Raw genomic sequence first — 10,646 nt, forward strand, 5'->3', positions numbered from 1 at the left:
TTCATACTCGAAATATTCTGAGAATTTGGATTCTTTCTAAGCATGACTCTCTCTTACTGTCTTTCTTCTCTCACTGACTGACCTTTCTCAGCCACATCCACGTCTTCATTTCTCTAGCTTGGAGAGCCCAGGAACTCATTATCAGCAGTCTCTATATCCTCAGGTGCTCTCTTGTGATCCCATGGCACCAAATGTTTTCAATACTTCTACAATTCCAACTGAATGCTTACACCTTTGCTGTTCCCTGAGACAAATTCACCCTTTCAACTACCAGCTGGCACCTTCCTATGGCATCCCAATCTCAGCAAGTTCAAGAAGACTTTTGATGTCCATTCTTTTCTACTCTATACCAGTGACATTCATTTTGGTCCCTAACACAAGCTTTTGTCCAAACCCCAAACCCAACACTTACCCTGACTGCTGTAAAAAATCTTACCTTCTATGTCCAACCCAGAAAAGTTGCTTCACTTTGTTCCAAGTTCTAGTTTCTGCTTAACCATACGTCATCCTTCCCTACCCCATATCAACATTTATTTGTCAGATATTCCTTCTATTTTGTTTCCTTTTGGTGGTATAGGCCCTTCTGTATGGTAAGCACATACTCTACCCCTGAGCTACATCCAGGGTCCAGCTGCCAAGATCCTGTTGCTTGGGTAACATAATGAACCATGAGCTTCTCACTAAGCTCAATTCACATCTCACCTGCTGGTTGGTGTCCTCCACATACTACCCAATCAAAATAAAATACAGAAGACCATCTCACTCTTCTACATATCGGTCTTACATACAATGAAATCTGATCTTTTTATCATGACCTAAAAATCCTGTAGCCTGGCCTCATCATTTTTCCATCGTTCTCCTCATTCCTCTTCCAATACTGGATCAGCCTCAGTGCACTTCTTTTTCTTGCTGTCACAGTCATTATTATTCTTAAATTAGCATATAGAGTAATGGCTTCCCTCCTGACATTTCTGTGCATACTTTCGTTTTGCCGGTTCTCTCCCACAGTCATCCTGCCCACCTGCTGGCCTTCTTTCCTACCTCCTGCTGTTTCTGTGGCTTCCCATTGAATGTCTTGATGTTCTTCAAATATACTAATTTATTCCTCAGTATTTGCACCTCCTTTGTATGGACACTAAATATTGTCATGATTTTCACCATCACATAATTTGGAAATGTCTTCCATTTTTTTTCTTCTGTCAGGCTGTCCGGGCAGCCCCATTGAGATCCTCCATCCCTGCCGTTTTCTGTATTTCTATGTCTTCATATTTCCCAGTGTCCTGTGCCTGAAGTTCCACTACATTAGTATTCCTGACTGTTGCCTCTGGAATATGCTCTTAGGAACGCAGCTTGTGGTTTGTTCGTGGATGAATCCCCAAACCTTTAAAGTACCTGGCCTAAGGTAGGTACTTCATGATTGTAAGAAGCAAAATGAGAGAATGCTCACTGTGCCAAACACATTGAGTACCCATAGGTCCTACCCTGAGCCAAAGAACTGATGAATGGGGCCAAAACATTCATGAGGGAGGCAATGTGATGGGTCCTACAAATAGAAAGGTCAGTATCATTAGTAGTTACAATAATGTGTATTTAAATACCAAATAACATTTCCGCTTCTGATTGGTACCAATTAAAAATTGTTGGTGATAGTTACTGCTGAAGGGGATATGTGAGAAGGGTCATTATTTTACACCATTGGAGAAAGTTTCAATTGGCGTTCAAGTAATTTGGTGGTAAATATTAATGAGAAAAATGGAGACTCCTGGCAATATTCTTAGATGGATTCTGTAATATAGATTTAAAACCACACAGGATAATCTTTGTGCAGATTTTGTTTATATTAAAAATGGAAATTCTTAGGTCCTTCAATAGTAAAAAAAAAATGAATGTTTGTGACATATACATTTAATAAAGCACCATGCAATTTCCACATAGAATAAAGTAAATGTGTGCATATTAATTTCATGGGGAGTTCAGTTGCCTTGATGTTGAAATCTAGAAGTTAAAGAGCAGCCAGCAGAGTGTATCCATTTTTCATAAAAGTAGAAAGTAAACATAGCCATCTGGATTTGTGTGTTTGTGTCTTCACAAATGAGAAGAAGGCTTTAATAGGACAACCTCAGGCCCACAGTCTTATCTTCAGGAAGGAAAGGGGATGGCAAAGGAGAACCATCTTTTCCTTTACACATCTTGAATTTTCACATGGAATATAACATAAGCATGTTTTAGTAATATGTTCAGAGTAAAAATGTGTATTTTATAAAGTTTAATGTTTGTAATAAAGTATAACAAGCACTGAAATTGACAAAGCATGGGTTCTCTTTACTTATGCAGAAACATATATGGAGTAAATGCAGAAAGAATTTCACATTTGAAATTAAATTAGGATAACAGCAATGAAAATCTGAAAAATCTTGATAAAGATTCAGTTTTATGAAATTATTACACCATACAAACTATGAAATTATTATACTATGTTATACTATATGAACTATGAATTATTAAATGAAAGAAGTAGAAAGCTTATAAATAGTAACCTAAAAATGAAAAACAATCATAAAGGAATGACTTCTCCAAAGTCTAAGCCTGATGATTTTGCCAGTGAGTACTCTAAAATAGAAGAGTTCCATAGCATAAAAACAGACAAAGGAACAGAGAAACTAGAAAGTCACTTTACACATTTCACAGAAATCTATGTATGTGCGTGCCAAATACATTCACATGCACAAACATACACCATGAAAAAGAATATGTTTGCCCCTTACTGGGAAAATGAAGTGTGAAACCAGAGAACCAGAAAAATGGAGCAATATTTGGAAGAAAAAGCAGACAGGATGAGAAGGGCAGAGACACCAGAGGCGGCGGGGGGGGGGGGGAACAAGTCCTCACAGAAAGGACGTGTGCAGACCCAAACCACACTTTCCCCTGGAGCCTCAGGCCACTCAAACTTGGAAAAGATCCTGCCATTCCCTGTGTAGTGGGTAATAGGCTTGGAGTTTCAGGAACAACTCTTTTAATCTCATGTTTTAAATAATACATTAGTAAGTATTGAAGTATTTTTAAATGACAGAATATAAGGAACAATTGACAGATAAGTTGATATGCCAAGAGACTTTCCTCTTTTGGGGCAACTGATAGGTGGTCAAAGCTTCAGAAAGGACACAGGATTTAAATCATGTAAACAGTATGTGCAAAGTGATTGCCAGTGCTGAGATGATTGCCTGTGTTAGGCAAGAGGCAGCCAAAAAAAGAGAACCCACTCTAATTATTTAAAGCAGAAGTGGAGGGGCGATTTAGAGCAGAAATTGGTTCCATGTGTGATATGAGACTTGAAATGACAGATGGCTATTGCTGAGCCAAGAGATTAGGAATAGCGGGAAGCCACCAGCACTCCGTAGTAGCCAGGGCAGTAATAATGCACAGCCCTTTTTAAAGGAATTCTACCATAAATTAACTGGACAGGGACTTGGGTTTGGGGTTCTGTTTTGCTTTTCTAAGAGATCTCATTGCTTGCTCTGGAGGAAGAGGTTTTGAACTCCCGGGGATGGAGATTTGAGGTCCAAGGGAAGAAAGCAGCTAATGCAGAACACATGGAAACTGGTCAGCCTCTTTCTTTCCTAAAGCAAAAGTTCCTAAATATATTACAGAAGCACAATTTTCTGAAACACATTGGCAGGTTGAGGTAGAGACATATTTGGTCTCAAAACCCATGATATAGAATTCTGGACACAAATGTGTTCTGGTTAAGTGGTTGCATTTCGACAATAAAGGACTGTCCCAAATGACAAAAACAGGGAGGGGCATCTGGCTGACCTCTGATTTGTCTTGGTAATGTGGAATTCCAGAAGGTATTTGCACTATGTTCTGACGGAAAGAGTGATGGAGAACTGCTACGTCCAAACATCTCCTAACCAAAAGTAGCCCCATAATTTGTGGGGCCTAAAGCAAAATGAGAACAAGATGCTCTTGGCTAAAAAAAAAATTGGGAGTTTCAAGACAGTAACATTTGAATGTTAACTCAAGTGGGAGGTCTTTCCCAGTGTGAGACCCTGCACTGCCACATAGGGTATACTGTAGTGGAGCTGATCCTGCTTCCAAATATAAAGGGAACAGTCAGGCTTGCCCATAGCCTTGGTATAGCCTTCTGCAGCAAATTATTAGGTGACAAAAATCAGAGTTGAGGACAAATGAGGACTGTGGAGATGAAGACTCTGCCCTGGTGGTGTAGCCTTGCATATAGCTACTTAGGAAACAAATGCTAAATGGCATTGGGAATTATGGTTACAAGATATTAATGCAAATAGGAAGAATGAACTTACTAATGCATTTATCTATCTCTGCAGGTAATTGGCTGGCACTGTCTAAAATCGTATTGTGCATTTAATCAGAGATAATGACTCCCTACTCACAATGTTTTATTCAGCAGCTTTCCTTAATTTTAGAGGGGCCTTTGGTTGGAAAACATCTCATGGAAGGAAGAAACATTTACATGAAGGTTAAATGATCTCACAGATTCCACTTCTGTTTATTTTTCTTTCATTGAATCCAGACAAATTATATTTAATACTTTATATTGAAAAGTACAGGATTCTGTTTCCATGAAAACCCAAATGTTTCTGATTATATCACAGGTAATGGCATTTCAGAATGTTGCTTTTATCTCTGCTTCTTTTATATGCATTGGACTCTTTAGAAGTAGGTTCTGTAATTTTTTTTTCAGAAGCTAAAGTTATTTTTATATTTTGAAAAGTAGTGAACTATTACCCCACCAATGTGTACTAGTCGAGTATTTTATTGGTTCAGGCTGTTAACCTTCAAGATCCTCTGTGTTGATCAACTGTGAACTGTCCACATTTCAGAACCAGGTGCTCCCCCATCCCTCAACCCACCTTCAGTAACTCACCTTTGGGAGCAGTCATCACTAACAGCCAATATGACATTTCCGCCATCACTATGATTACATATTTTTCCTAGGAACATGCTCCATGTGTCCTATAAAGGCCAGATGATCATGGCCTGATATCTTTTTCCATCCTGACTTAGAGGCAGTCAATAAATCTCTTGCATGAAGTCTGTTGCATGGTGTGATTTTGTGGCATTCTTTGGTCTTCCATTCACCAAGATACCCTTCCACTGAAAAATCTTCTGAGGTTGTTTGAGGGCACAGGTATCTAGAGAGATTCCAGCTCATGTGAAACTGTGTCATTGACACAGAAATATGACAATTTATTAAAAAAAGAGAAGACAATCACTTTGAAAAGAGATGTGGTAAGTAAAAGGTTCCCAGCAATCTAGCTAGCCATTTATCATCTCACCAGTGTGTGTGTGTGTGTGTGTGTGTGTGCGTGCGTGCGTGCGTGCGTGCGTGCGTGTGTGTGTGTGTGTGTGAGAGAGAGAGAGAGAGAGAGAGAGAGAGAGAGAGAGAGTCACTTGAGAGGTTGGGTATGACAGCTTGACTCTGTTTGCATGATGGGGTTGTTTGCTCCCTTCAGCTCAACACTTTGAGGTACCTCTGTTGGCCTGAAGGAAGTGGCCACCTTCCTTGGCCACCAAAGAGGTTCCAGTGATGGCAGGAGCTAGGCTGGACAAGATGTTTCAAGTTATGGTTATGGTATATTAGTTTTTCAGTGTGATCAGGAGGTAGATGTTAGAACTCTACACAATCACAAGGGTTCTGTGTAGACAATTTTAGAATCAACCAGAGGAATAACTGACCCTTAGTCTGCTTATAGTATCTTTGTGTGTCTGTAGTTCTAAACAGTATCAGTGTTAGAATGAGGCTTTGTGGAAAAAATATTCAATTACTTCTAAATTTAATTGCATATATGTGGACATTTTCCAAAGTTATTTATTTTTCAAACTTGATAGTATAAAATTATATTTATGATAGACAACATAATATTTTGACATATATACACATTACAGTTGAATCTAGCTCACCATCTAATACATTACGTTACCTTATCATTTCTGTGTATGTAGTTAAACAACATTTCACAAATCATCCTTATTTACATTTTGATTTGTCTTTATTTATTCTAATTGGAAAATTGTCTTTGTTTATGGTATGCAACATAATGTTTGATGACTTTGCTTTGATATATTTATACTGTATGCTCTGGAATGATTGACTGAAGCTAATTAATATTTCATACTACATGTACTTGTCATTTTTGTGGTAAGAATATTGGAGGTCTGCTTTCTTAGTGATTTGCAAGCACAGTATCTTATTAATTACAGTCAGCACCCCAGACACAGATCTCTGAGACTTTCTTCATCTGTGACGGAAATGTGTGCCCTTTGGCTGGTACCCCCACTTTCCCCTCCACCCTTTGTAACTTGTCTTTCAGGAGCTCCCGTGCTCCGTTAGCAGCAGATTCACAGCCCTCTCAGTTGTGTGTCAGCCCTCAGTGTGTGTGTGATCAGCTCTGTGGGAGTTGCTCAAGAGGAAGGTTTAAATGGTTAGGAAAAGTTGGAATTTGTTATCCGTGTCACCAACATCAGTGCTAGCACACGGCCTGTGTTTAAGCAGCCAGTAAGAAATAAGTGATAGAAAAGTGCTCAATGAATGATGTCCTGTTTTAGTTTGATAAGGCAATGCTCTAATTCACACGTGAAATAAATTCAATTTACTTACCTCATGGTTTTTACTAAAATCAATTTTGTGGTACAGATAGGGCTGGTCACCAAATAAAAACAAGCCATCTCTGGTGGGAGATGCTGAGCTTCTTGCAGGGGAGGTGACATGATAGCAACCCCAAAGACAGCAGCTGGCCTGGGGTTCACCAAGACCCCTTGAGGCATTGACCATGGCTCCCCTTCTTATTGAGGTAACAGAAGCCGGCAGTGACTTCTTCACTGAGGATGGACCCCACACTATCCCAAGAAGGTCCTGCAGAGGAGGAAGGAATGGGCTCTTCTTCCTCTGGATCTGGATGTAGGCTAGTGTGTTTTATATATATATATATATAGTGCTGACAATGACAGTTTAAAGGAGGAAGTGTTTATTTAGCTTACAGGTCAGGGGACCATAACATCAGGGTGAGAGGAAGCATGAAGCACAAGAGAAAGGCAGGGTCAGGAGCAGGACCAGCAGGTCAGATTGTATCACCAGTCAAGAAGCAGAGAGAGCAGGAAGTGGGACCAAGATATAAAACTCCCAGTGACCCACTTCCTCTTAAAGGCTCCACAACCCTCCCAAACAGTGCCATCATCTGGGTACCAAGTATTCAAACTTATGAGCTGAAAGGACACATTTGACATTCAAATCCCAATAGTTAATATTCATATTCATCTGGATTTTGTTTTATTTTTTTTATGTTGGAACATTTCACAGATTTGCATGTCTTCATTGCACAGGGCCCATGCTAATGTTATCTATATCTTTCCAATCATTAGTATGTATGCATCTAAAGTGACACTCATCTGGATTTCACGTAAGGACTTCTGCTCCCAGTGTAATAAGGCTGGAAGTGAGTTGACCTTCTCCTCAGAATCAAACAGAAAGGCTGATGAAATAAATGAGGTGACTGTAGTCTTGCAAAGAGGAACAGATGGCAGAGCCACAGCTTCTTTTGTGGAGGCCTTCTGGATGTCAGTGCAGGGAAGGAGACCCAAAAAGGGGCACTGTCACCTCCCAGAAGTGAGCCAGCAGGGACTGTGAGAAAGGTGAAGCACCCAGATTCGATGAAGAAGACAATTATGTGTAGAATGAGTACCACCATGGTGCACTCAGAGCCTCCTGAGGCAGAATGTTGGTTTGCGTGCACAGGAAACAACATGAGCTGGCAAAGGGGGAGCTGAGATGAACAAACCTCACAGCTCATAGACAGGGAACACTGCAAATTCAGTATGTCAGGGGAGGATATAATAAAGACGCTCAAAGTATCCAACTTTACACATGAGCCTGAGGTAGTTCTAGTGTAGAAGGTAAAATGACCTGTGCCCCTTGCTCCTGGAATCCTGACCGGGGTTAGCAAGGGAGTGAAGACGGGACAGACACATGTGCAGGAACCTGAGGTTGGTGAGCTGTGTACTCTTCTAGAGTGTATCTACTGTGCAGTACAGAAGCTCTGTGTGCTCATTCTGTGCGGCACAGGGAGAGTGGCCAGCCGGTCTGTTGGGAGCAGCCTAGGTTACAGTTATCAGGGAGGAGGAAGCTGCAGTTGCTAGACTTGGCATGAACTGGTCAATCACTCGTAAATACTATACACACTGGACATTCAGAGGAGGTCTTTGCCATCCCTCCGAGCCTTTCAGTGGGGAAGACTTTGTTATGTCTTTGGGTGTGGGGCACTGGGGTCCTTGACATGTCCATGTCAATGATACACATTCAGGGCTTTGTCTACTTTTTACACATTCGCTCCTCATCTCCCCACACACACCAAAAAAAAAAAAAAAAACCCAAAACAAAACAAAACAAAAAACCAAAAAAAAAAAAAAAAACACTTAAATGAAATTTTAAAATAAATCTCAAAACTGCCATTTGGCACCAGCTTACCAGAAGTACATGTTTTGATTATTTTGTTGCTGTTCTTGCTGTGACAGAATACTTGAGAAAAGTAACTTCGGGAAGGAAGGAAGGGTTTGCTGCTGCTGGTGATTTGAGGGTGCAGTCCATCATGGAGGTAAGACACGGCAGTGCCATGCAGGAGTGTGAGGCAATGGCCACTATGTCCAAGTTGGCAATCAGAGAGTGAGGAATGATGATGTCCACTGGATCTTCTTACTCTCTTTCTAGGCCTCCAGAACACCATCAATTCATGTGCATTAAACGAGTCCATGATATGCACAGCCTGAGAATTATATCCCAAATCAAACTATGATAAACAATTACGCCCAAATGAGAAAAGACATGGGAAAAATAATGAAAAGTTAAGATGCCACAATTAAGTACATTGAAACAAACACTGGAAAGCAGTCTAGTGTCCATAGCAAAGTAAGAGTCCTCTATCCTGTGTCCATAGTAAAGTAAGAGTCCTCTATCTTGTGTCCATAGCAAAGTAAGAGTCCTCTATCCTGTGTCCATAGCAAAGTAAGAGTCCTCTATCCTGTGTCCATAGCAAAGTAAGAGTCCTCTATCCTGTGTCCATAGCAAAGTAAGAGTCCTCTATCCTGTGTCCATAGCAAAGTAAGAGTCCTCTATCCTGTGTCCATAGCAAAGTAAGAGTCCTCTATCCTGTGTCCATAGCAAAGTAAGAGTCCTCTATCCTGTGTCCACAGCAAAGTAAGAGTCCTCTATCCTGTGTACTGTTGCTTTTCTCACCACCTGGTAAAACAAATTAAAAGGGAAAATTCTTGTTTTGGCTCACAGTTTCAGACCACGGTGTAGCCATGACACGGTGTAGCCATGACAGCTTGGCTCCTTGATGCTGGGCAGAACATTTGGGTGAGGTAAGGACATTGCAGGGGAGCTTTTCCATCTCATGATGGACAGAAGCAGGGGAAAAAGAATCTGGAAGTGTTCAGGCCAAGGCACAGCGCCCGAGGACCTTGTCCTGGTGGCTAGGTCCTCCCTCACTTTTAGTTTTCTCCCACTACTGTTATCACATCACGAATCAGCCCAGCTGTCAATCCATTCATTGGGTCAGCACCCTCAGGATCTCATCACTCCTCTTAACATTTCTACCCAGAAACCCAACTTGTGTGTGTATGATCTACTCAGTTCATGCTTACATTATCCACTCAATTCAGACTTAGAGAGCTGTGCTGCAATGTAAACTCATGAATGATCCCCTCCTTGAAGAAGTCCTACTGCAAACTATGGAAGGTACTACAATTGTGCTCTGGGAAATGACTGAATTTATTCTACACACAGTTGTATCTGACTGTGGGTGGTAACAATGTGTAGTGGGTCACATTTTAAGTAGCATCAGTCTAAAAGAAACAGTCTACATACAAAGGAATATCACAGAGTTAAGATATGTTACAATGGGGCTAGGGTGGGGAAATTGAATTCACCTATAGGTGAGTGACTAAACAAGTGTAGACTGTAGGATTGATAGAATATGACATAGTCAGTAAAGGGAATGTGCAGTAGAATATTATTTTAAGGTGTGCTACTTTTCTTTATGTTGCATTTGATTAACTCTGTGAAGCTGTGTTACTGTGCCTGTGTAAAACACCTGAGGATTTAATAAAGAACTGGCCAATAACAAGGCAGGAGAAAGGATAGGCAGGGCTGGCAGGCAGAGAGAATATATAGAAGGAGAAAACTGGGAGGAGAGATCTAAGATCTGGGAGCCAGAGAAGGAGGAGGACTCCAGGGGCCAGCCACCCAATTACACAACAAGCCGAGGAGTAAGAGTAAGATTTATGGAAGTAATAGAATGGGAAAAGCCCAGAGGCAAAAGGTAGACTGGATAAGTTAAGGAAATCTGGCAAGAAAATAAGCCAAACTAAGGCCAGGTATTCATAATTAAGAATAAGCCTCCGTGTGGTATTTATTTGGGAGCTGGGTTGCAGACCCTCCAATAAAAGAGTAAAAACAACCAACAATAGGAATGCCATGCATTCTTCCATAGGGATCTCAAAATACTCAGAGTTTTGAATATAAAAATAGGTACACGATAGCATATGGCTTACAATGAGCAATTTTAAGCCTCACAAGGCAGGACAAATTCTACATCTTCTCCTCCTTGCTGCCC

The 10,646-nt window shown here is 40.7% G+C and overlaps 1 non-coding gene across 1 annotated transcript; it reads right to left on the reverse strand.

Moving 5' to 3' along the window:
* Nucleotides 1-7,314: 7,314 nt before the first annotated feature.
* Nucleotides 7,315-7,421, reverse strand: LOC131920190 (U6 spliceosomal RNA). Its single transcript, XR_009381536.1, has one exon. It is a non-coding gene; the product is annotated as a U6 spliceosomal RNA (small nuclear RNA).
* Nucleotides 7,422-10,646: the final 3,225 nt, after the last annotated feature.

The sequence above is a fragment of the Peromyscus eremicus genome, chromosome 9, assembly GCF_949786415.1.
Source record: "Peromyscus eremicus chromosome 9, PerEre_H2_v1, whole genome shotgun sequence".
Taxonomy (NCBI): domain Eukaryota; kingdom Metazoa; phylum Chordata; class Mammalia; order Rodentia; family Cricetidae; genus Peromyscus; species Peromyscus eremicus.